General features: G+C 43.3%; 1 protein-coding gene across 3 annotated transcripts in view; it reads left to right on the plus strand.

Annotated features, from left to right (window-relative positions):
* HLCS (holocarboxylase synthetase) overlaps positions 1-27,782 on the plus strand; it is a 1,599,326-nt gene that overhangs the window by 607,462 nt on the left and 964,082 nt on the right. The window lies entirely within an intron of this gene.

A 27,782-nucleotide genomic window follows, 5' to 3' on the forward strand; every position in this document is an offset into this window, starting at 1 on the left:
GTTGTTAATCTTCTTCCTATTCATCACTGATGGGTTCAGTTCCGAGCCCTTGGAACCGAGTCGGCCTTATACTAAGCTTGCATGCACCAAGAACTCTCAAGCTAAGCTGCTACCCACAATGCCCTTCACTCAGTTACCTCAGATCTCATTTGCCGTGCAGCCATATAGCAGCGTTTCACCGAGCTCTCCGCTAAGTGATTTATCTTTTATAAATTTGCAAGTTTTTGTGGAATTTTTTCATTAGTTACTAGTTCTTTGGTATCTTTCTGCACTCACTTTCCTAACTCTTTCTTTTTGTGTGAGTGCCCGCTATCATGTCTGAGAAGGGAACTACGCGGTTTAAACACTGCTCTTCTTGCAGTGGCAAACTTCCGAATAGCGACCTTCATGAAGAGTGTTGTGTACTGTTTGGGGGTTCCACATTTGTCGGCAAAACCCCCATGTGATATTTGTGCTAGCTTCAGTCAGCGGACGCTGAATGAGCGTCGTAATAAATTGATCCTGAAGGGCCTGCTTTCATCGCCTTTTTTGGAGGCTTTTTCTGCAGCGAAGGTCTCATCTCCCCTCCTTCTGTGGACAAGAAACGTCCTTGCTCAGATCCCTCTTCACCGGCTGGTGACAGGGGTAAAAGCCATAAGCACAAGGCCCAAAAGTCTTCCTGCGAGCACCGTACTGCCTCCTTGGTTCCAACTACCTCGGCTCCGAGTTTGGCTCCAGTGAAGCATACTGAGGTCGCCTCGTCGGCGCCTACCCCAGCCCCGACGACTACGGTGCCATCTACTACCTCTGTTCCGATCACTTTGTCTGCCTCTATCCTGGCACCGACGTCACCCATCTCCGTTCCGATGTCTGTTCCTACAACAACTTCGGAGCCGTTCTTGACATCCACCCCTGTTGTGACCTCTGCTCCCAGCCCGTTCTCTGCTCCAACCATTCCTTTGTTGCCGGTTTCTAAGCTGGAATCAGTGCCCTTCTGTGATGCACCACGGACCCCGTACTCGTCATCTGTGGACCCATTTGCCGGACAAGCCTGCAGCCCCTTTTTGGACTGGCTTGATTCCTCCTCAGGGGCATCGGTAAGATCCACCAGGAGCCTTTCAGAATTGGATGTGGTGCGCCTTTTTGACCAGCTGCTGACCATCAGGGGAATTTCAAATTGCCTAGACCCCATCCCACTCCAGGCTTTGGGTCTATTACACCAGTGACCCCTACATACTCCTCCCTTGGATCCCTCAGTTCCAAGGCTCATATATCTGACGTTTTCGAGAGGACCCCCTTCCTCAGCGCCGACATCGACAGTGTCTGAGGCCCAGAGGCCCCTTTGGGTGTCGGTTCCATCGGAACTCACCCTTCCTCAATCTCCAACTGTGTTGTCGATCCCGGTTTTGGGTCCGAGGGTGACTGTCGCCCCAAGTTTGCTTGAGGCTCTGTCACTGGGGGCGGACCGTGTGGAGCGGGGTGCGACTCCGGTTCAGATTTTGTCTTCTTCGGTTCCCGGCTCACACTGCTCTTCGGGTGGGCCCCTCTTTCTGGGTGATGGAGAGGGTGCTTGCTTCTAGCAATCCTCCAATTTCGGTCATCCATCCAGTTCCTTCTGAGCCGCAGCTGTCAAAGGCCACCACCCCCCCAGGACTCCGAGAGCACAAGGCCCAGGAAACCCCTGTCCAGGATATTTCCCTTTCTGAGTCTTCTTTGGATGCTCCCACCGAAGAACCCCCTCGGAAACGGGCGTGTAAGAGGAAACACATAGACTCCCCAGAGGAGCCCCTCATGGAAGATACGGACTACGAGTATGTGGAAGGATCCCCACGGTCACCCCCTGACGGTCTCCTTTGGAGACATCCTGGAAATCTTGAAACAGAGGGGTGACTGGAAGCCCTCCAATCCTTCCACGGAGGAATCCGTAAATCTGCACGCCTTTCGCTCTCAGCCCTCTATTTCTTGGGTGACCCCCCCCGCCAATGAGTTGGTTAAGCTTATCGTGCAGCGGGCGTGGAAGAACCCAGACACCATTGAGGTCATCCCCAGGAGATCAGACAAGGTACTTTCCCCTCCAGAGGATCAATCCCATTGGTCTAGAGGTTTGCAAGTGGATGCTATGGTGGTGGCGGCAGCCATGAAAAAGGACCTTGTGGGTGAGAGTCCTGCTGTCCACTCACCCAACAGAGAGTCCCTGGTAGTGGACAGATTAGGGAAGTGAGTTTTTGTGTCCGCAACCTTTGCAGTCATATCTCTTAACTTTTGGCACATTTTACGAGGCTCCAGAGAGATGTTATCTCTGAACTCTCTGGGACCCTCGCGGGCCAAGTTTCGGATGGAGCACGTGATAAAGTTGCTTACCAACTTGCCACCCTACAGTCATCCAATTCATCCATGAGGTTGCTGCCTCATGCAACTGAAGGAGCGGCTAGAACTGTGGGTGCAGGCGTAGTCATGAGACACCACACCTGGATGCGCATTGGTGACCTCACGGACTCCTTCAAGTCTTCCTTTTTAAATGCCCCTATCGAACCATCAGTTCTGTTCTGTGCTAAGGTCAAGGATACATTAGCCAGGTGCAAGCAAGATGGGAAGACCTTGTCTGCCATGGGCCTATGCTTTTCCAAACCTCAGAGTTCCTTCTCCAAGAACCAGAGGAGTGGGAAGATGTGGCACAAGAAGTCTCAAGGTCCTTTCCTTGACGCACGTGGTGAGGACTCCCCTGTGGCAGAGGGGGTTCCAATAATGGAAGACGCCCCTTTCGTGGCAGAGGGGTCCCCGGAACCCAGGGCTCCAGAGATTCCTTCTCAGATAGACCGTATCAGCGCTCCTGAAGCGCTGCCCGATTGCTTTCCTCTGGAAGCAGTCGGGGGGCGTTTTTCTCTGCACCAAGCTGCCTGGCTCTCTATTACAAATGATCGGTGGGTGCGCAGAGAATCATTACCAGAGGCTACCACATTCCCCTAATTTCTTATCCAAGACCTCCAAAATCCCTTCCCAATGTTCCACCCAGTCAAAGGGAGGAGGCAGCTTCCGAAATACGAAAGCTATGTCAAAAACGAGCCATCCAACAGGTTCCCCTAGACCAGTGCAGATCAGGGTTCTGCTCAAGATTCTTATTGGTGCCAAAGAAGACGGGACTGGAGGCCCATTCTGGATTTCAACCAGCTAAACAAATCGGTAGTTCAGACCAAGTTCCACGCGGTCACGATTTAATCCATCCTTTCCTTTTTGAGGGAGGTTGTGTGGATGTGCTTATTAGATCTCCGGGATGCGTATTACCATATCAAGATAGACAAGCGCTCCAGGATCCTCCTTCGCTTCTGGTTGGAAGCCAATCAGTACCAATTCAGAGCCCTGCCTTTCGGTCTCTCGATGGCTCCCAGAGTGTTCCTGAAATGCCTAGCAGTGGTAACAGCTCATCTGAGATATCGGGGATTCCAGGTGTTTCCGTACCTAGACGATTGGCTTCTCTCCGCCCCCATCAATTGTCTACTAGTCAGGGCCCTCCACTACACTCTAGTTCTAGCGGAGTCGCTGGGCATCACCATGCACTGGGAGAAATCCAACCTTCAGCCCTCACAACAGTTGGAATTCATAGGGGCAATATTCAGCACCCACTCAAGTCTGATCTCTCTTCCTCTTCACATGCTTTAGAGATTAAGGGCACAAGTTCAGGTGATACACTGTCGAAGAAAGGTGTCTGCACGGGAAGTTCTCCAGGCTCTGGGGTCTATGGCTGCAGCCATCCCTATTGTTCCCCTAGCCAGATTGCACATGAGATTACTACAATGGCTCCTTCAGGTTTAGTGGATACCCAATCGTCACCCCCTGAGCTCACAGATTCTCATCACCAACACTTGCAAATAAGATCTCCGCTGGTGGATGAGTACAGACGAAAATCTTTGGTGTCGCCCCTTCCAGGCTCCCCAGCCCAATGCCATGGTGACCACGGATGCTTCCCTGATGGGGTGGCGGACCACTTCCAGGGAAAGTCAGTCCAAGGCACGTGGTCCACTGTAGAAGTCAACTTGCATATCAATGTCATGAAGTTAAGAGCGGTGCTATTGGCGTTGCAAGCTTTCCATCCGCTCCTTCCATCCAGAACTATTGCTGTCCAGTCGGACAACATGTCCGTGGTCTGGTACATAGACAGGGAGGGACCAAATCCTACCCCTTATGTCGAAAAGCCATAAGAATCTGGCAGTGGGCGATGGCTTCCAACCGCTTTCTGATCACAACGCATGTCCTGGGGAGCTCCAGTGTGATTGCTGACAGGCTAAGCAGATGCATCTTCTGTCCTCACGAGTGGTCTGTCAATCCGAGTGTGGCGGCGGAAATTTTCAGCCGTTGGGGCCAGCCATGCTGCGACCTTTTCGCCTCCCCTTCAAGCACTAAATGCAGCAGCTACTTTGCCCTCTTCCCCCTCATGGGGAGTCACCGAGAGATGCTTTGATTCACTATTGGCTCACCGGTCTCCTTTTTGTTTATCCTCAGATTCCTCTGATTCCCCTTATTCTAAGGAAAGCTATTCAGTTGAGAAGCAAAGTGATCCTCATTGCCCCATTCTGGCCTCGTCAGGACGTCATATCTCACCCACAAGGGCCGACTCCCCCGAATCTGTCCACTCTCAAGCTGACTGTTTGGTTTCTCCACTTCCGTTAGTTGCCAGGCAGGAAACCCTCTCTTCACCCGTCCATGATATTATCGTGGCCTCTCATAAACCATCCACCAGGAAACTTTACAGGGACAAATGAAAAAAGATTCTCTATTCGGTCACATAATCAGAAGCTAGATCCGTTCTCAGCCCCTGTAGCCACTATTCTTCATTATCTGGCTGAACTGTTCAACAATGGGGTGCAGCTTCCACCATTCAAGTCCATCTAGCAGCTGTTTCCAGCTTCCATAATGGTTCAGATGGAGTCCCGCTTATTTCCTCTCGCCTTTGCAAGACTTTCCTCGAGGGTATTTTCCACAGCAGGCCTCCCATCAGGCAGCTGGTGGAGGCATGGAATCTCTCCTGGATTCTGCAGTGTCTTTCTTTGCCCGTTTTTGAGCCTGCTGCGACATGTGATCTAAAATTCCTGTCATGGAAATCCTTATTTCTGGTGGCTGTCACCTCAGCCAGACGAATTTCTGAATTGCAAGCATTATGTATCAAGAGCCCTTATCTGATCTTTCATAAGGACAAAGTATCAGTTCGTACTAACCCATCCTTTCTCCCAAAGTGGTGTCTGACTTTTCGATTAACCAGTCCATTGAGCTCCCTGTATTCTTCCCAAATTATTCAAATAAGGGAGAATACTGCCTACATTCATTGGATGTTCATAGACAATTACATTTCTATCTGGACAGAACTAAATCCTTTCGCAAGTCGGACCAGCTTTTCATTTCCTTTGCGGGTCCTAGAATGGGAGGTGTAGTATCGGAAGTTACTTTATCTAAATGGCTCAGGGATTGCATTGCCTTCTCATATTTGCTTATGGATGGATCTAAGCCTGGCCAAATCAAAGCTCACTGTACTAGGGCTATTGCAGCATCGGTTGCCTTCCACTCTAGGGCCTCCATGGATGACATTTCTGCAGCTGCCATTTGTGCTAAGCCCCATACCTTTATCGAGCATTACAAACTGGATCTGATCTCCAGGGGAAAAGCGGCCTTTGGTTCAGTGGTTCTCAGGAATGTTCTTCCATGAGGGCCACCCAGGTTCACCATGTAGCTGGTGACTCTGTCTCATCAGTGATGAATAGGAAGAAGATTAACAACTTCAGATAAAGAAGTTATGTCTTACCATAACGTTCCATCTGAGTTGTTGATCTTCTTCCAATCATCTCACCCTCCCACCGACCCCCTCCAAAGGTTCCTGGCAGATCTTCTGGGTCTTTGTGGTGTCTTAGGGTTTCTGCGCAGAGATGTCCTCTGACTTGTTGTTTCTTCTATATATTGCATGCAAACTTGATCTGAGGTAACTGAGTGAAGGGCATTGTGGGGTAGCAGCTTAGCTTGAGAGTTTTTGGTGCACGCAAGTTTGGTATAAGGCTGACTTTGTAACGAGGGCTCAGAAACTAACCCATCAGTGATGACTGGAAGAAGATCAACAACTCAGATGGAACGTTATGGCAAGACATAACTTCTTTTTCTGTGTTCTGGGTCCTAAGCTCAGTAGGATTAGTGGAGCTTAACCTTTTGGTTTCTGAGGAATATGCCTTCTTTCTCTTTCTCCATCCTTCCTTGCTTACAATAACTTTTACGGGACAAGTATGCTTTGCCAGAGGCATAAATCCTGTGGTTGCAAAAGATGGCCTGAGTTTGTGATAAGTTAAAACATGTCACCTGTCATTCTTGCTCTAGACAGAATGTGCAGATTAGACAAGAGAGTTGAAGGCATCAAACTATCTTAATTTGTGTTTGAGCTCTTGAATTTTTAATACTTTTGGCCTATATGTACCCTGTAATCAGGTAGTTACATTCCCCCATTTGTGGTATGTAATTACTGTTGCTTAATTAGCATGAAGCTGATAAGAAGAAAGCATAGAGCAAAGATCAGCAGTTATTTGTTGCAACAGTGTAAGCAGATCCTACCTCATTTTTAAGTGCGTTGAGTAACCAATGCTTTCTTCACTCTCTGTTCTAACAGGCCAAGCTTGGGGACTTCTGTTTTGTCTCTATCTGTAAAGGTGCCTACTTTTCACTTTGTCATTTCTTTCCTTTTATTGTCTTGAAAGACAAGTAGATCTGATGTGTGTGGCTCTATCCTTGGTAATCTGTAGGACTAAGGCTATAAGCATTTGGACACTTTGGCACTTCATACTTTCCCATGTGCTACTCCTCTCTCCCATCCTGTAATGTGTTGCTGCAGTTCCATTCAACATATTCCACATCTTTCTTGCCACTCTTTGTTACCATATTGCTCTTCAAACTGCAGGCACACATAAAGGAGCTGAAGAAAGCCAGCAGATTGCAAATTTATTTAAACAATTTAAAATAATATAAAAATTAAGTTTTCATCCTATAATTGTCAGACTTCATCAGAGTATTAAACTTAAATACCCAGAACACATTTATAAGTTCCACAGTGTTCATGTTTTACTTAAAATCCAATTGGAAATAGCCTTTTAATTACACATTTAATTTATGGAACAATTCCACCTCTTCCCCTCAGATTTAACATAATATATGTTTCAAATATCTTTTATTATCAAAATGTAGTTTAACATAATTTTTATACTAAAATTTATTGGGCTGCAACCATTTAAAATAATATTATAATATGATTAATGTAATTAATTGTAATGAACTGCTGTACACTTAAAACTAAGGTGTATTACAAATTGCATGAACAAACTTGTTTATAAGCCAGATGTTTGTAAAAATGTAACCTAACTGCACATATTTTCAAAGCACTGGAAATTGAAATATTATCATTCATCCCTCCTGGGTTTCCCTGCATCCAGTCGTAGTTGCCACATTAACTCTTTGTATTCACCTCAGTTTTTCCAAGATCCCCCCAGTTCATTTGGGGAGATCTGTTCAAGTACAAAAGGTCTAAAAGTGATTTGACAACATATCTTAGTGTGTTTATACAGGGCATTATTCTCATTACCATGCTGCATGTCATATGTATCTTAATAAATAACGCTTCCTGAGTAGTCTTTCAGTCTTCCCTATATAAAAACTGAGGCAACCCAGACCCTGTACCATTTAAACAACCCCTTTATTATTACAATAGAAATATCCCGAGAATTAAATCAGTAGATCCCTTGCTTCAAGAAGTAATTGACCCTTATTAATCTATTATCAAATGTCTGATATATTCCACCTCTTTCAAAAATTCTTGATAATTAGAGGTCATATGGGCTGCCCTAATCAACTGCCCCCTTGATAATGCTTCTTTTTGATAAAAATGGATGCTTGCTTAAATAGTTAAGATAGGAATTGGAGAAGGTGTCTTTTCTGTATCCCCTGGAATGAAATCTACCATTCATTTCATCCTTGTATAAAAAAAAAAATACAAATAGTTAATACTTTCACTAGGATGTGAATAGGTGAATTTCAAAAAAGTAGTATTTCTATTAATATATTCAACAAAAGCTTCAAGACTGTTCACAGTGCCTTTCCATAAAATACATATGTCATCCAAGAATTGAGTACAAAAATGCCATTCAAAAGCAAATGTGGAATTTAAAATTAATTTCTTTTCCCAACAGTGCAGTACTAAATTAGTGTATATGGGAGGGCAACAAGCCTCCATAACCATGGCCTTATTTTGTTTATAAAATTTCCCATTGAAAAAGATAGTTATCTAAAATCAGTTCCATGAACTCACCAGTCAATACAATATCAGTATTAGTCAAGTTTTTACTCCCCAAGATAACTTCCTCAAACCATTCGAGCCCTGCATGATGTGGAATACTGGAAAACAAGTCCACTATATCAATGGTTGCAAATATTAAACCATCGTGATAAAATTCAGATCTGATATTACTAAGAAATTATCATGAATCCTTAGAAATATGATCAGTTTTCTACATAATGGGTTTCAATTTTGTATCAATACAGTTAGCTAATGGTTGTGTCTTGGAACCTCTAGCTGCCACAGTTGATCTCAATGGGGGATTTCCTATTGTCTTTTGAATCGTGGGTATCTAGGTATCCCAAATTTAACTGGAATACAAGGCTGATCTACACATAAAAACTTAAATAAATGTTGGTCAGTTATACCCTATCCAGCACGATCCGTTTAATATAAAATCAATCTTGGCATAAGCAATATTAATATCCTTCCTGGATACTATAGAGTATTTTCCATCATTGTCCAAATATTGTGCATACAAACCTCATAATCAATGTCCATAATTACCAGTCCCCATCTCTTATCGGGTTTCATTATCTTATGTAATGGACAGTTAGAAAGAAACTGTAACAAGGATCTTTCATCTTTCTTTAAATTGCCGAATTTTAGCTTACTGTGCTTGTGTAGCTTCCTTATATTTCTATGTACTAACTCTGCAAATAGTTGCAAACCTGGGTGAAAGGGTGGATTAAATACACTTTTCCTTCTCAAAACAGTTTCAGGACCTGGTATTACTTTATCTTGAAACAAATTCCCCAGGTTTTGAGTATCAAAGGTGATTTAACTCAGATTATTGACTTACACAAATGGTGAATTCCCAGAGCAAATGTTTAACAGATTCATTTTTTCAGTTCCCTGGAAATAAGCAAGAATTTGAAGGGAGAAATGATGCTTCCCAGTGAAGTTTGAGTGGACAGGTGGTGCTCATGCACGTATTTCTGATTCTCCAGGTCATGGAGCACATTCGAACAATAGAATACACACAGTTGTTGATTCCTTACAATTTTTTACTCCAGGACCATGTTTTGATTGTACTTGTTGGCTGGACACTGGCATTTCATGGTTAGCCGATCACGAACCATCTGTATTATCTTACCAGGATGCAGTGGATGAATTTAAGGTTAAGCTTTAAAATATTGTACATTGCAAGTAGAGAATTCATAATTAAAAGAATGCCTTAGGGTCAAGAGAGTGCCCAAGGTGTATGTTTATATAAATTTCTGAACAATGTGTTATATGGTAGTAATTTTCACCACAAATTGATTGAGTTATTTGATGGTTTCGGCTTTGAACTTATGAGAAGCAATATTAGAAATAACAATGCAATTTTGCTTGTGTTATTGGATAAAATTATGGAATTGAACAATAGGGTTGTACAAAATCTTACACACTCTATTGATAACTCTAAATATTTCATAGTGTTTAAGGACATAAATTTTAAATGTGACGAGTTGAAAAGAAAAGCATCTAAACTGCAAAGAGATTTAAATGGATATAGTAACAGTAAAGCATATCCTTTACCTAATCACAAGAGTGTTGATTGTGAGTTTGAATTTGAGGGGAACAAAAATATTGAAGTACAGCACAATAATATTAATGAGCATTCATTGAATGCAACCCCTTTAGAATTTCCCCCTTTGCAATGATCTGAACGTCTTGCACAGAATTTCCACCAAAAACAGTCAGCTATAGAGTGGAACAATAGGAATGGATGGGGGAGATCCCACAAAGGAGCGAGAGGGAGAGAGCACTAGGGATAACAGGGAATTAATGGACAATCGGACTCTGTGATTTTTTTTTCTCTTGATGGCTGCATGGTTTCCTATAAAAATTGTCATAGTTTTAGCTGCATTGATTTGGAGATCCATGAGAAATACTTATGAAAGGTTTTCTATTTGTTCCCACTAATTTCTTTGAGATAACAGGCTCACTATTAGATGTGAAGTTATTTGTCAGAAAATTTAATCTGGGGAATTTGTTTCAAGATAAAGTAACTCCAAGTCCTGAAACTGTTTTGAGAAAGGTGTATTAATCCACACCTTCACCCAGGTTTGCAATTATTTGAAGAGTAAGAGTTGGTAAGGAAGCTGTACAGGCACAGTAAGCTGTAATTTTACAATTTAAAGAAAGATGAAAATCCTTGCTACATTTTCTTTTTAACAGTTCATTATACAGGATAATGAAACCTGATAAGTGGGGGGTGGTAGTTATGGACAACATTGATTATGAGGTCCGTATGCACAATATTTTGAACAACGATGAAAAATTGCTCGGGTTTTTGCCACCCCCATTGTGCCTTTTTTAGGCAAGGCTCAAAAGACAAACCCACCACAGTAACAAGTACTAATGACAAAAAAACTGAAGGTCATGCTGCTCAACGCGAAGAGTTTAAACCTCATAAAGCACTCTCTTGAGGCACTCCTCAAAATGGAGAACATCGATAACTGTGCAGTAACGGAGACCTGGTTCAAGGCTCAAGAGGGCACCCCAGAGTTTCCAGGCTACAACTCATACCACTCATTTTGGCTACAAAACCCGGACCGAAATACAAAGGGAGGAGGCGTATCCATATTCATCAAGGATAACCACACCTGCAGACTGGTTGAAAAGTATGATGCCTCGGAGATCATCCAAGTGCAACTGACAATGGGCAAAACTGCAATCCAGACCGTAGCTTGCTACAGATCACCATCCCTGCCCCAAGACGCCCATTCCTCGTTCTTCAAGGTACTGGAAAACATGAGGGTGAAACCGAACACCCTAATACTAGGTGATTTCAATTACCCAAACATCAACTGGAAAAACTACGGAAGCACTAATATCTTTGCTCAGCACTTCCTGGAATATATTAACTCAAATGTCCTGAACCAGCTTATAAACACCCCCAAAAGGGGAAACAATATACTGGACTTGGTCGTCACCAACATGGGGGACAAGTGCTCCACACCTGAGGTAAATTCCTCATTAGTCAGATCAGACTATAAACTCGTCATCTTGGGTATCCACTTACCACCCCCACCCCCCCCCCCAAGGAAACAATGGTGAAAAACTTCTCCAAAGCAAACTTTATGCTACTCAAGACGGAGGTGGCAAACTTTGTTACTCCCACACAGAATGTCAGTATGATCGAATCTGCTGTATCGAACACAAAAGCACTCTACAAGCACTTACATGAGTGCATGGACCGTGCTATCCCAGACCAGACTAAGACCCACTCCTCCAAAAAGAGGAAACCAGTCTGGTTGACCCCGGCCATAAATAAGCTCTATAATAGACGGAAGAAATTATTACAAAAAAAGAGTAAAAACCCAGGAATGGAGGTGCTCAAATCCTCTAAGGTGAGCTTTGAAAGAAAAATCGCAACAGACACCAAAGACAACCACAAAGCATTTTTAGCTATGTCAAGAACCTAAATAGCAACTCTCAGATCTGCTCTGAGCTACAAGCATAATGGTTCTAAATTCACAGAACCAGCTGGTATTTCCAACATATTGGCAGATAGGTTCAGTGCAAATTTTACCCCACCCTCACCCCATAAAGGGCCCATATCCATACCAGAAGACTGTGCTGCCCCTAAAAATCACAGAGACCCAGGTGAAAACAGCACTCCAAAGCAAAGAAAACACAGCATCCATGGTTCCAGATAGCATCCCAGGCTGCATGTTACATGAACTCGAAAACAAATTAATCCCTCACCTTAATACCATGTTCAACCACAGCCTTACCACAGTCTGTGTGCCCACTGAGTGGCATACGGCAACAGTTATCCCACTCCACAAGGGAGGTGCCACCACTGACCCCGGGAGCTACTGCCCATTCAGCCTGACGAGCCTTGTCTGCAACCCCATTGAGCGCATCATCATGGAACTCATAAACAACGACATTGGGAACCTACAAACCCTAGACCTTACCCAGTTTGGGTTCGTAAAGGGAAGGTCATGTCTCCTAAATCTCTTTGAGGTGGTTACCAAAGCAACAGATGAGGGAAAGGTGGTCCACACAGCATACCTTGACCTTTCGAAGGCCTTCGATACCTTCCCCCATTCGAGAATTATAGACAAACTCATCAACCTAAATATAAACCCCTATGTTACAAGATGGGTTGCTAACTGGCTCAAGGGTAGAACCCATTCAGTGAGAATAGGAAACGCTAGATCCAACTCAAAACATGTGACAAGTGGAATACCATAGGGCTCAGTCTTGGGACGACTCCTGTTTGGTATCTACTTCTCTGAGGTACAAGCAAACAGGGAGGGACCATGGCTAACAAAGTTCGCAGACTGCAAACTGAGTGTCATAATTGAGACTCCTACTGACATAGACACCCTCCAAAAGGGTTTCATTGATAGATATATGGTGCCAAAATCATGGCCTCAAGTTAAATGCCAAAAAGTGCATTGTCATCCCTTTTGAGAAAAAACAAGTACCCATGAATTACAACATAGGTGGCAGCCCACTTAACACAGTGTGTGATAAGAGACCTAGGGACATGGGTGGATAGCAACCTCTCCTTCGACAACCATATCGCGAAATTGGTTAGAAAATCCTTTTACATGGCCCACCTTATCACAAAAGGGTTTGCATCTAGGAAAAAGGAAGTTATTGTCCCCCTCTACTCATCACTCATTAGACCCGTTATTGAAAATAATGCCCCGTTCGGGATGTACCTTACAAGACCTCTGCAACAACTGGAGAGGCCTCAAAAATACCTCACAAATAGGATAACTGGCTTTAAACAGATGCTGTATGCCATGAGGCTAAAAAAACTCAAACTGTACTTGCATACCGGCTACTTAGAGGTGATCTCTGCCTGACATACAAGGCTATGTCAAACCCAGAATTGCTGGAAATGCTCCACCTAAGGAAAACCCAATCCACCAGAGCTACACGCTCAAGGGACCTAAACCTAACCTCAACAATAAACAGGACTTGTTGGAGGGACAGATTCCTGTCCGAGAGACTCCCCTTGCTCTGGAATAAGGTTCCCATACAGGTAAGGCAGAGGTCTTCATTAGCGCTCTTCAAGAAGAATCTTGAGTGGATGGAAAACAGGAAATTTGCCCTGGGAATCACTTCTGTGGCCCTGCTCGACAGAGGTGCAGGTAACTAAACCACGTGGGAGGTGAAAGCCGTAACATGTTGGCTAGGCTTAATCATGCTCTAGGGCCAATAGCCTAGTACCTACCTATGAACGAGGTTAACATTGCTTATGCAAAGATTGATTTTATATTGAATGAGCATGTTGGACAGTGTATAATCCACCAACATTTATTTGCATTTTTATGTGTAGATCAGCCTTGTATTCCAATTGTATTTGGGATACCAAAGATTCACAAGTCAGTAGGAAATCTGAGGCCAGTTGAGGTGGCTAGAGGTTGCAAGACACAACCATTTGCTATTTTTATTGATACAAAATTGAAACCCATTATAAATAACATTGATCATATTTCTAATGATTCATTGGAATTTCATAGTAATATCAAGTCTGAATTTTATCAAGATGATTTAATATTTGAAACCATTGATATAGTGGACTTGTTTTCCAATATTCCCCACCATGTAAGGCTCGAATGGTTTGAGGAAGTTATCTTGAAGAGTAAAAACTTGACTAATACTGATATTTCATTGATTGGTGAGTTCATGAAACTGATTTTAAATAACTTATTACTTAGATGGGGAATTTTACAAACTAAGGGTGTAGTTATGAGGGCTTGTTGGCTCCCATATACAGTAATGTATTATACTACTGAGAAAAGAAATTCATTTTAAATTCCACATTTGTTTCTGAATGGCATTTTTATATTCGATTCTTGGATGACATATGATTTTATAGAAGGGCACTGTGGATAGTCTTGAAGCTTTTTTTGAATATATTAATAGAACTTCTACTTTTTTGAAATCCACCTATTCAGTGGCATTCAAAAGACGTGTGAATGGGCGTGCCTTTGTTGAAGGTTGGGTGTCAAGCTGGCACCTTGGCACCGTAAAAAAATCTACTGCCAATTGTTAGCAGACCGGAATTTCTTTGTGGTGACCCCTAACTGGGAAAAGCCGAAAGAAGAACAACCTATTCATATTCTAGTGAAAGTATTTAACTGTTTGATTTTTTTTTATTTGTAAGGACAAAATGAATGGTAGATTTCATTCCACGATATACAGAAAATACACCTTTTCCATTTCCTATCTTCACCATTTAAGCAAGCGTCCATTTTATTAAAAAAGAGGTTTTATCGAGGGGCAGTTGATTAGGTAGCCCATATGACAGAATTTTTGAAAGAGGTGGAATATATCAAACATTTTTCTTTAGGAAGGGATTATCCCTCAGATTTGATCAGCAAAGTTGAACTGGAGGGTGTTAAAGAATGGGATAATAGATTAGAGTCCATCCTGGCGAAGGGTGTTGAAGTGGTTAATAGCAGCACTATTCATGACTCCTACATTGAATTAAGTTTTTGTGTGTACATTCAGTTCTAAATCTAAAGAAATTGAAAATGTAATTAATAAAGATTAGGATGTGACGCACGTGCACTGGACCAGCAATCAAGGACCCTCAATCCTCACCACTAACACCAGTGAGGGGCGTCCACCTAGAGGACGATAACAAATACAGACACAGTAAAGTACAATTTTCCTTAAGAGCACACATAGATCACAGTCAGTCTGTGGCTGGTTTCTCCCTTTCTTTCCAGATCTCCAATAAGACTCCCCACTGGCACAGCTATAGGGTCCAGATCTCAGCCTAGTGGGCAAGCTAAAACCTCCATCACCCTCTCTGTCCAACCAGTGCTTCGTGTCCCTGCCCAAGTAGCGCACACACACACACTTTGAGATATGAATTATATACAAACACACAGACACTCCTGGGGAAGGCTAGTACAGATTCTCCAGCTGTGCCCCCTTTTTGCCCAGTCTAAAAGGTAGTACCAGCTGCCACCACCCACTAACATTTATCAACTACTAAAAAGGCCCTTACTAAAGAGTGTCCAGTTATTACTGTGCAATATTATTATCCAAATGGTAAGTATGACTGAACAGCAAGGCTTATTTGTGGTGGTTTGGACAGTATCACTATATACATGCAATGCACTCTACAGCTTAAATGATCTCTACATAAAACAGCCACAATTGAACGGTTTAAAATATTTAATAATAAATAATAAAAACACAAGACAATATTTATTACTTACACAGTGCTAGTCAAGAATTCAGAGATCACAGGAAAATGCTTAAAATAATACAGTAGAAAAGTTCTGGCTATACCTAAGAGAAAACACAGTTCTAAAATAAACTTGCATATAGAGCACAGCCAGAGTGCTGGTGAATTGGATGTTCTCAAGACAAATACAAAATGCTCTTGAGTCTCTCTGTCCTTAAATTGATTACACAGTACCCCTGACTCGATTACATCATTATTTTCTGTTTCCTGGGCTAACAGAAGCCCAGAGTGTAACAGCCCTTTTGATCTTGCACCTGGTCAGGAAGCTACAGCAATAAAAGACATTATACATGCAAATTCTAGCAATTAACCCTAGTCTCAAAACAAAAGCAAGAATTCCTTCATCCAGACATCTTGGCTCCGGGTTTTGTGATCAAACAGTTACACAATGTTTGACTTATTAGCTTTCCTACAGTAGAGTGCACTGTTACATTTTTGCAGTTCCACATTTAACACCATTTTCTTCCATTTAAGAGAACAAGCCTGTGGCTTATATTAATACTTACAAATGGCAGAATTATCTACAAAATTCTATCTAGCTAGGCTCATAGTTTTCACCTATCTTCACATACCCCCCCCCCCCTGGAGAACTCAAGCTAGTTTTCAAGTGACCCTTGAGAGGGCTAGGCCTATCTGATGAGTATACCTTATCCCATTCCCTCTCTTGAGAGCCCATCTGCGTTGGCATTGCTAATCCCACTGCAGTGCTACGCTGACATACCATATGCTTGCAACCCTGGGCTCCATCTTAGCAACTTGGCATTTTGCTGGCTGGCTCTGTTTAATCATGTTAGGGGATTGTGATCTGTCACTACAGTGAATTTTCTTCCATACAGATAAGGCTGAAGTTTCTGCAGTGCCCACACTATGGCTAGACATTCCTTTTCTACAGCTGCATAGCATTCCTTCCTGAGTTGGAGCCTACGACTGAGATAAACCACTGGGTGCTCTTTTCCCTCTGAAGAAATCTAGCTAAGTACAGCCCCCACCCCATGATTTGAAGCATCCACCTGCACAACAAATTATTTGCTGTAATCTGCACTGGCTAACACAAGGGGTCCTCCCAAAGCTTCCTTAAGCTCTTGGGAATGCCTGCTCACATGCTGGGGTCCACACTGCCTTACCTGGCCTTTTCTTCCTTGTCAGGTCTGTGAGGGGAGCAGCTATGGTACTACAACTGGGGACGAACTTTCTGTATCATCCTGCTTGTCCCTAAGAATGCCCTCACCTGCTTTTTGGTAACAGGTGCAGGCCATGCCTGAATGGCTTCTACTTTGGCAGGTTCTGGCCTGATGTTACCACTCCCCACACTATGTCCCAGGTAGGAGACCTCTGCCATACCCACCTGACATTTGCTGGGCTTAATGGTCAACCCTGCCCTCTGTAGTTTGCCCAGCACTTCCCTGACATGTTGAAGGTGCTCTTGCCAGGAATGGCTGTAGATGGAAATATCATCTAGGTAAGCAAGAAGCAAGGGAAAACCCTCCTGCTAGGATATGATCTACCAGCCTTTGGAAAGTCACTGGGGCATTTTTTCATCCCAAAGGGCATCTTTGTGAACTCATACAAGCCAAAAGGAGTCAAAGGCTGACCTCTCTCTAGCACTGTGACTCAAGGGCACCTGCCAGTAACCCTTGGTAAGATCAATGATGGTAAGATACATAGCCCAACCCAGCTGCTCTAGGGCCTCATCTGTCCTAGGCATGCGGTAAGCATCTGACTGTGTGACTATTTAATTTCCTGTAGGCCACACAGAACCTGGTGCTGCCATCCTTCTTTGGCACCAGCACCACTCGGGAGGCTCAGGGACTGTTGGACTCTTGAATTACCCCTTCTTCCAGCATCTCCTGTACCTCCTCCCTCAGAATCTGACTCTCAGGCACCCTATAATACAGGTACAGGCAAGAAGAATCTGAGGGTATTGCTACTCAATGCTAGAAGTCTAAACCTCAAAATGCACTCTCTCGAGGCACTCCTTAAAATGGAGAACGTCGACATCTGTGCAGTGACAGAGATCTGGTTCAAGGCTCCAGAGAATACCCCTGCATTACCAGGCTATAATACATACCACACCTTTCGGCCACCTAACCTGGATCGAAACACTAAAGGCGGAGGCGTGTCCATATTCATTAAGGATATCCACACCTCCAGGCTAGTTGCTCAGCATAATGCATCCGAGATTATCCAAGTGCAACTAACTCTGGGCAAGACCGCAATCCAAATTGTAGCTTGCTACAGATCCCCCACCATGCCCCAGCATTCCCACTCCTCATTTCTTAATACACTGGAAAATATTAGGGTACAACCTAACACCTTAATAATGGGCGATTTCAACTACCCTACCATTAACTGGGAAAACTACTCATGTACCAACTCTTGTGCTCAACATTTTCTGGAATTCATAAATTCCAATGCCATGGATCAACTTATCCCCACCCCCACCAGGGGCAGCAATATCCTAGACCTGGTTATTACCATCATGGGCAACCGGTGCTCCACACCAGAGGTCAATTCCTTGTTGGTCAGATCCGACCATAAGCTAATCACCCTAGACATTCACATCCCTCCACCACTCCCCATTAGGGAAACCACAGTAAAAAATTTCTCCAATGCCAACTTCACGCTTCTTAAGACAGAAGTGGCAAACTTCACGACACCCATGCTGACTAACAATAGAGGGGTATGACTGCTGAATCCTACACAAATGCACTTTATAAGCACTTACATGTGCATGAATCGTGCAATCCCTAACAGAACCAAGATGCTATCCTCCAAAAAAAGGAAGTCAATCTGGTGGTCCCCTGCCATAAACAAACTCTACAACAGAAGAAAGAAACTGTTGCAAAAATAGAGTAAAATCCCATGATTGGAGAAACTCCCTGGTCAGCTTCAGTAAGAAGCTGAGATCCCTCATAAAATCCTCCAAAGCTAGTTATGAAAACAAAATTGCCACTGACTCTAAATTCAACCACAAAGCATTCTATAGCTATGTCAAGAATCTCAGTGGCAGCACTCTGATTTGCTCTGAGTTACAGCACAATGGCCCTAAATATACAGAACCAACGGATATTGCCAACATCCTGGCAGATGGGTTCAGTGCTAACTTTTCCCCTCTGTCATCCCCTAAAGGGCCCATCTCCATACCAGAAGAATGCAAAGTTCCTGTAATCACAGCTGCACAGGTAAAAAACACACTATCCAAAGCCAAGAACACAGCATCCATGGGACCTGACAACATCCCAGGCTGTGTTTTACATGAACTATGGAACGAACTGGCACCGCACCTAAGTACCATGTTCAATCATAGCCTCGCCGCAGACTATGTGCCCACTGAATGGCGCACAGCCACAGTTATCCCACTCCACAAAGGGGGAGCCACCACAAACCCCGGAAACTACTTCCCCTTTAGCCTAATGAGCCTGATCTGCAAGGCTATGGAGCATATTATCATGGAACTTATAAAACAATGACATTGGTAATCTCCAAACTCAGGACCCACCCAGTTCGGGTTTGTAAAAGGCAGATCATGTCTCCTAAACCTGATAGACTTCTTTGAAGCAGTCACCAAAGCCATAGATGAGGGTAAGGTGGTTCACACAGCCTATCTAGATCTCGCCAAGGCTTTTGATACCATCCCCCACTCTGGAATTATAAACTCACTAAACTAGGTATAAATCCCTATGTCACAAGATGGGTTGCCAACTGGCTCACTGACAGAACCCACACTGTGAAAGTAGCAGACTCCAAATCCAGCTTCAGACCAGTGACAAGTGGAGTACCACAGGGTTCAGTCCTGGGTCCGCTCCTGTTTGGTATCTACTTTTATGAAGTCTGATGAAGTGTGTTTGAAACGAAAACGTACTGTTGAGTTTTTCTGGCGTTTATATTGTTTTAAGTGTTGCATTATTATTAAATTCTCGAACCTTCAACTGCAGCTTTATTTCCTCTAAGTGCTTTTTACAGTGGTACTTTTATGAAGTACAGGCCAACACAGAAGGTCTTTGGCTAATGAAGTTCGCAGATGACTGCAAACTAGGAGCCATAATCAAAACTCCAAAAGATGTGGACATCCTATAAAAGGGCCTTGCTGAGACAGATGCCTGGTGTCAAAGCCATGGCCTCAAGCTCAATGCCAAAAAGTGTGTTGTCATTCCTTTTGGTAAAAATTCAGTACCCATGAACTACCACATAGGTGGTAGTCTACTTAACACCGAAAGTGTGATAAGAGACCTTTGGACACAGGTGGACAGTAGTCTCTCCTTTGATAATCACATCGCCACAGTAGTCAGGAAATCCTTCTATGTGGCACACCGCATCACAAAATGTTTCTCATCCAGGAAAAAAGAGGTCATTGTTCCCCTCTACTCGTCACTCATTAGACCCATTATATAGAGTACAATGCCTCTTTTGGTATGTACCTCACAAGACATCTACAACAACTGGAAAGGCCACAGAAATACCTCACAAAGAGGATTACCGGCCTCAAAGAGATGCCCTATGCAGACCGTCACAAAAAACTGCAGCTTTACTCCGTTGCATATCGCCTACTCAGAGGCGATCTCTGCCTAACACACAAAGCTATGTCAAACCCAGAGCTTTTAGACATGCTCCACTTAAAGAAATCCTAATCCCTACGAGCTACACGCTCTAGGGACCTAAACCTCATCACCACAATAAACAGAACATGCTGGAGGGGATAGATTCCTGTCCCAGAGACTTCCCATACTCTGGAACAAACTACCTATCTATATCAAACAAAGCTCCTCATTAGCACTGTTCAAGAAAAATCTTGATGATTGGATGGGAGATGGGAAATTCATCCCGGGGATCACTTATGTAGCTCTGCTAGACAGTGGCACAGGAAAGTAATTTCCTTGGGTGGCGAAAGTGAGGGTACCTTTGGCTAGGCTTTATATAGGCCCTAGGGCCAATAGCCTAGTACCTACCTATGAACCTATAAGGGGCCTGCCTAATAGGCCTTTGGGGTCCTGTATCCACCTGGTGCTGCAGCAGGTGGGTGCACCCTTGTTTCCAGTGAACATGTCCCCAAACTCCTGTAACACTGCTCGCAGTTCTCGAACCTGGGTAGGAGATGGCTGATGGGACATTGCTATCCCTTCCACTGAGGTGTCAGTCCGAGACACACTGAGATCATCAGTCACCAGATCTCCCTCAAACTCCTCCTGGAACCCACTGCAAATACTCAGCACAAGGGCCTCCCTATCTTGGTAAGGTTTCATCATGTTAACATGGTACAATTTGTGCTCCTGCCTCCTCCCTAGCAGTTCTACCATGTAGTTAACATCACTTACTTTCCTTACCACGTTGTAGGGTCCCTCCCAACCTGCTTGCATCTTGTTGTGTCTGACAGGAATGAGAACCATTACCTGCTGCCCAACAGCATACTCTCTAGCTCGAGCATTCTTGTCATACCATACCTTTTTCTGTTAGGTTTCTGCCAGGTTCTCCTGGGCCAAGCCCATGAGTTCCCTGAGCCTTGTCCTGAGGTTTAGGACATATGCCACAACAGACTCCTTGAGAGATTCACACTCTACTTCCCACTCCTCATGAATTAAATCTATAGGTACCCTCACCCTAAACCCATACAGCAACTCAAAGGGTGAAAAACCTGTAGATTCCTGGGGAACCTCTCTGTAAGCAAACAGATGGGGCAAATATTTGTCCCACTCTCTCTTAAACTGGTCTGCAAATGCCCGTAGCATGGGGCTTGATTTTAGAGTTTAACCTCTCAACCAGACCTTTAGTCTGGGGATGATGGGGGATGGTCTTCAGGTGCTTCACCCCACAGTACTTCCACAGACAAGCCAGCAGGTCTGACATGAAACTGGCACCTCTGTCAGTAAATATTTCTTTTGGGAAACCTACCCTGCTGAAAATCTCTAACAAAGCATTTGCCACCTTTTCTGCCTCAATGGAGGACAAAGCCACTGCCTAAGGGTATCTTGTAGCATAATCTACTGCCAATAGGATATACTTTTTCCCTGTGGAATTTGGGGGTATTCAGAGGCCCCACAATATCCATAGTTACCCTCTGAAATGGCTCCTCAATCACAGGCAAAGGCATCAAAGGAGCTATCACCTTGTCTCCTGCCTTGCCTACCTTTTGGCACTGCTCACAGGTCCTGCAGTACCCTGTTGCATCTTTGGAAATTCCAGGCCAATAGAAGTTCTGCATAATACGTCTCTTTGTATGTTTTATGCCCATATGACCTGCAATGGGAATATCATGGGCTATGGCTAGAAGCACTAGATGGTAGGCTCTGGGCACTACCAATGGCTGTACCCTCTCCCCTTCTAGCCCTCCCTCAGGGGTCCATTCTCTATGCAGTGACCCTTTGTCCCAGTATACAGGTTCCCCTTCCCTTGAGAATCAGGTGCCTCACTAGCTACCTGCCTCAGGCCTTGCAGTGTAGGGTCTGAGAGCTGAGCCTGTCTCAGCTCTCTCTTTGTAATCCTTCCCAGCTACCCTTTCAGAGGAAGTCTGGCATCCTCTGACATTGGTGCCTCACTCTCAGCCTGGGTACTACTACTCACCTCTACCTTTGCAGTCACTCTGTCCAAGGGAACATCAGTACCCACAAGCAGATGTGGCTCACCTTCAGTCTTACTACTACAATGTACCTTCATCCCTGAAGTAACCACCTCATCAGTCCTGGCTGCAAGTATGCAGTCTGTCTGGGTCTCTCCCAGGCTACCTGACCCACATGCTTGTCTTGAAGCCTGACTGCATGTAGCTGCATTAACACACACAGTACTGCCTCATCAAAATCCTTCCCTATCAGGACATCTGCAGGATGGTAGTTTGGTACCACTGTTGTCACAAGACAACCTACTATTGGCATTTTGTCTTCCCCATTTACTGGCTCTCACCTTTTGTTCCTCACCTTGCCTCTGTAGACATCTGTATGCCACATGGCCACACTGGTTGCATTCAAAACATTTAACCCTAGGTCCTGGACATGTACCTGGACTAATGGCTTCCCCTGCTACTGGCTGGCAGATGCTGTTGGGGCAGTCTGAGTTGCCCACCATGGGTTCCCTTAGATCCGTGAGCAGTACTTGGAGTCCCTTTCCTGTGCAGAGATGCCCTACTTGCTAGGTGTAGGTCTCCCTTCTTCCCCAACTCCTCTGAAGTAGCACATTGCCTATCAGCTAACCAGATCCTCATGACCTCAGGCAAAAAGCAAAGGGCTTGTTCCCTCACCAAAAGGTCTTCCAGCCCTTCAAAAGTGGTGACCTGACATCCACTCACCCACCCATGAAAATAAGTGCTCAGTTCAGCGACATATTCACACACACTTTCATCTGCCTTGTGTCTATGCTCACGAAAATTTTTCCTATAAGTTTCAGGTGTTGGCTTAAAAAATTCTAACAATCAATCCTTAACAGCAGTATAATTAAAACAGTCAACTTCAGACATTTTGAACAAGATAGTTACAGCTTTACTATGGAGTAAAGGGTCAGAAACCGTACCCAGAGCCTTTGGTCACCATTATACTGTTTACATACCCTCTCAAACATATGAATGAAACTATCAGAATTATTCCCCTCTTTAAACTGCGGAAGAAATTTATTGACCTTTTGTGCTTCTGGGGTCCGGTTACTCCCTTCCCCATTACCTCCATGACTCTGGCAAAGAGTCAGCATCTCCTTTTTATGCTGCCTCTGCCTTTCCTTCTCCTCAGCTTCCAGGCATAGCAATTTCTCATTCTCCTCCACCTGTAGACATCTCAGTCTCTCTGCTTCTGTTTCCAAATGCTTGGCCTCCAGCTCAAGTCTCTTTAGCTCCAGATGGATTTTTATGTCCTCTGCAGAAAGGTTGTGCTGTCCATTCTCTCAGTGTTGTACATCTCCATGGCCAGTCTGATCGCCCTCCTGATTGCTGTTTTCTGATGCAGCTGTGACCAAAGCTGCAATCATGTCTGCTTTAGTCAGGTTTCCATGCACCAGTCCTTTAGCCTGGCACATCTCAGCCAACTGGCTCTTTGTCAGCTTTCCATACTCCTCTGCTGACATGCTTGCCTGCTCTCCCTGACTAACTAAGCTAACAAAAGAAATAAAAGAATTATGATCTGAACTCTGAGTATTCACTGCATGGCTGATTTAGAGTACAAAAACACCTTCAGAGATCACTGTAAACAAGCTACAGGAATTCACTATCCACACCACTACAAGCCAGTTAATATTTGCCAACCAATTAATATGGTGTGGATATCCCACCACTGCCAAACAATATGTGATGCCCGTGAACTGGCCCAGCAATCAAGGAGCCTCAGTCCTCACCACTAACACCAGTGAGGGGTGTCCAGATAGGGGAGGATAACAAATACACACACAGTAAAGTACAATTTCCCTTAATAGCACACAGGGATCACAGTCAGTCTGGGGCTGCTTTCTCCCTTTTTCCTCCAGATCCCCAATAAGACTCCCCACTGGCACAGCTATAGGGTCCAGATCTCAGCCTAGTGGGCAGGCTAAAACCTCCAGCACCCTCTGTCCAACCAGTGCTTTTGTGTCCCTGCCCAAGTAGCTGACACACACACACACACACACACACACACACTTTGCGATGCGAGTTGCATACAAACACTCAGACACTCCTATTTATCAGCTACTAAAAAGGCCCTTACTAAAGGGTGTCCAATTATTATTGTGCAATATTATCCAAATTGTATATAGACTGTGGTGGTGGTGCTGCGGTAACGTTGTCGCATCACAGTAAGACGTTTTCCTGTTCGATTCTCAGCTAGAGCGTTTTCTGTGTGGAGACGTGCGTGAATGGGTGTACCTTCATTGAAGGTTGTGCGTCGGTGCCGGCAACTCGGCATGTAAAAATCTACTGCCAATCATTTAGCAGACTGGAGTTCCGCTGTGGCGACCCCTTACCGGGAAAAGCCGAAAGACAAATTATCCAAATTGTGTGACTGAACAAGGCTTATTTGGGGTGGCTTGGAAAGTATCACTATATACATGCTATGCACTCTACAGCTTAAATTTTCTCTACATAAAACAGCCACACTTGAAAGGTTTAAAATATTTAATAATAAATAATAACACAAGACAGTACTACTTACTACACAGTGCTAGTCAGGAGTTCAGAGATCACAAGAAAATGCTTAAAATAATACAGTAAATAGTTCTGGCATCAGTACAGAAAAACAATTAGTCTAATCTTCCTATTTCCTAGCTATAGCTAAGAGAAAACACAGTTTTAAAGTAAACTTGCATGTAGAGCACAGGCAGAGTGCTGGTGAGTTGGATGTTCTCAAGACAAGTACAAAATGCTCTGAGTCTGTCTGTCCTTAAATTGGTAACACAGTACCTCTGATTCATTTCAGATTATGTCATTATTTTCTGTTTCCCATGCTAACAGGAACTCGGAGTGTAACAGCCCTTTTGATCTTGCACCTGGTCAGGAAGCTACAGCAATAAAAGACATTATACATGCAAATTCTAGCAATTAAGTCTAGTCTCAAAACAAAAGCAAGAATTCCTTCATCCAGATACCTTGGCTCCGGGTTTTGTGATCAAACAATTACACAATTCTTGACTTATCAGCTTTCCTACAGCAGAGTACACTGTTACATTTTTGTAGTTCCACATTTAATACCATTTTTTTCCATTTAAGAGAGCATGCCTGTGGCTTATATTAATATTTACAAATGGCAGAATTATCTACAAACTTCTATCTGGCTAGGCTGGCAGCCTTCACCTATCTTCACATCGGGTATTGTATTTTTTTCTCTGGTATTAAGGAGAACATACCTACCAAACTCAGGTTTGTAATGAGAAGCAATAGAAATATTAACGAGATTCTAGAAAATATGGTTGGAAACAGTAAGGTTAAAACAAATAATAAAAGGTGCTTACAAATATAGCCTACAACCAATGTGGGTATATAATTAATGAGGGTGAATTATTTCTTGAATCAAGGGACGTAGTGATTCAGTCCTTGGAGCATTTTAATTGTCATAGTAAAGGGGTTGTTTACCTGGTACGGTGTCTGGGTTGCCTCAGTTTTTATTTAGGGAAGACCGAAAAAATATTCAGGAGGCATTTTTATGAAAATATATACGATGCGCAGCATGGTAATGAGAGTAATGCCCTGTATAAACACACTAAGATATGTAGTCACATCAGTTTTAGACTTTTTGTACTTTAACGGATCTCCCCAAATCAACTGGGGGGGGGGACTTTGGAAAAACAGAGTTGAATACAAAGAGTTAATGTGGCAACCAAGACTGGATACAGGGACGCCCCCAGGGATGAATGATAATATTTCAATTTCCAATGCTTTAAAAATACATGCAACTAGGTTATAATTTTACAAACATCTAGATTGTAAATAAGTTTGTTGTGTATCTTTTAATGCACTTTACTTTTAAGTGTAGAGCAGTTCTTTAAAATTAATTACATTGATCATATTATATTTATAACATGTTAATTGTTTTAAATAGTTGCATTTTAATAATCTTTAGTATAAACACTGCGTTGAACTGTATTTTGATAATAAATGGTATTTGGAACATGTAAGCTAGAATTGAAGGGAATAGGTAGGATTGTACCATGAATTAAATGTGTAATAAAAATACCATTTCCAATTGGATTTTAAGTATCAGATGAACACTGGGGAACTTGTAAATGTGTTCTGGGTATTTAATTTAATATTCTAATGAAGTCCGACAATTATAGGATGAACGGGCTTAATTTTATATAAATTTGTGATCTGTCTACTTTCTTCGGCTGCTTGGTGGGTGCCCGGAGTTTGTCGTATTTCGTTAGCCTAGTACCTACCTATGCAGTAAAAAATGCTATCGGCTGAAGGGCCTACATAAGCCTAGCCAGCAAGGTACCATAGCTTACGCCACCCAAGAAAGTTATTTTCCTGTACCACTGTCTAGCAGAGACACAGAAGTGATCCCCGGGGTGTATTTCCTATTTCCCATCCACTCATCAAGATTTTTCTTCAGTGCTAATGAAGAACTTTGCTTGACATAGATGGGTAGCTTGTTCCAGAGTATAGGAAGTCTCTGGGACAGGAATCTGTCCCACCAGCATGTCCTGTTTATTGTGGTGACAAGGTTTAGGTCCCTAGAGCATGTAGCTTGGAGGGATTGGGATTTCTTTAGGTGTAGCATGTCCGACAGCTCTGGGTTTGACATAGCTTTATATGTTAGGCAAAGATCACCTCAGAGTAGGCGATATGCTATGGAGTAAAGCTGGAGTTTTTTGAGGCGGTCAGTGTAGGGCATTTGTTTGAGGCCAGTAATCCTCTTTGTGAGGTACTTCTGTGGCCTTTCCAGCTGCTGCAGATGCATTGTGAGGTACATTCCAAAAGGGGCGTTGTACTCTATGATGGGTCTAATGAGTGACGAGTAGAGGGGAACAATGACCTCTTTTTTTCCTGGATGAAAACCCTTTTATGATGGTGTGCCACGTAGAAGGACTTCCTGACTACTGTGGTGATGTGACTATCAAAGGAGAGACTACTGTCCACCTGGGTCCCAAGGTCTCTTATCACGCATTCGGTGTTAAGTAGATTGCATGCAGGAATTTGGAGTGATTAACATTGGTCTTCAGATAACTAAGATTGCTTTTTATGAATTTTGCAGTAGAATACTGTTTCTAGGAACAATTCTGGATTCTTCAGTTTTGGAGATTTTTCTCTCTGTGGATAAAGTTTTGGAGAGTCCTTTTCTTGTGAAATGGATGCCATCAGTATTTGTAACTACACAGGTTTAATTGTTTCACAGCAGTTATGCATGTTTTTTGTTTTTTTTCAGGCATACACAGTGTGTGAAACAGAAATGAAATCCTTTTCTCATAAAGTGATAGGCTCTGTCGTTTATTTAGCGCTTGATTTGAAAGGCATATACATATTTGAGATTTTGCTAAGAGCATTTGCTGATTGCTGGTAGGTGATGTAGTATGCTGGCTATTCAGAGTTATTAAATCAAATGTTTCATAAGAATACCTTGACAAGTAGAGAAGAGTCCTTCAAAGTGATGGTAAAATTTATGTCAGAATGACTTCTTGATATTTGCAGACTAAAACATCTGTAAACCAGTCAGTTGAAAATAGAAGTGTAGCTTTCCCATCTCTTTAGAGTTAAATAAATAAATGTATATTTATGCTTTATAGTTTTTATTGCTGTTTTGGTATAAAACCTTGAAACAGAATTTCTGAATAAAATTACAACGTGAAGTTGTTAAA

Source organism: Protopterus annectens, chromosome 5.part1, assembly GCF_019279795.1.
Source record: "Protopterus annectens isolate FY-2018-M chromosome 5.part1, PAN1.0, whole genome shotgun sequence".
Lineage (NCBI taxonomy): Eukaryota > Metazoa > Chordata > Ceratodontiformes > Protopteridae > Protopterus > Protopterus annectens.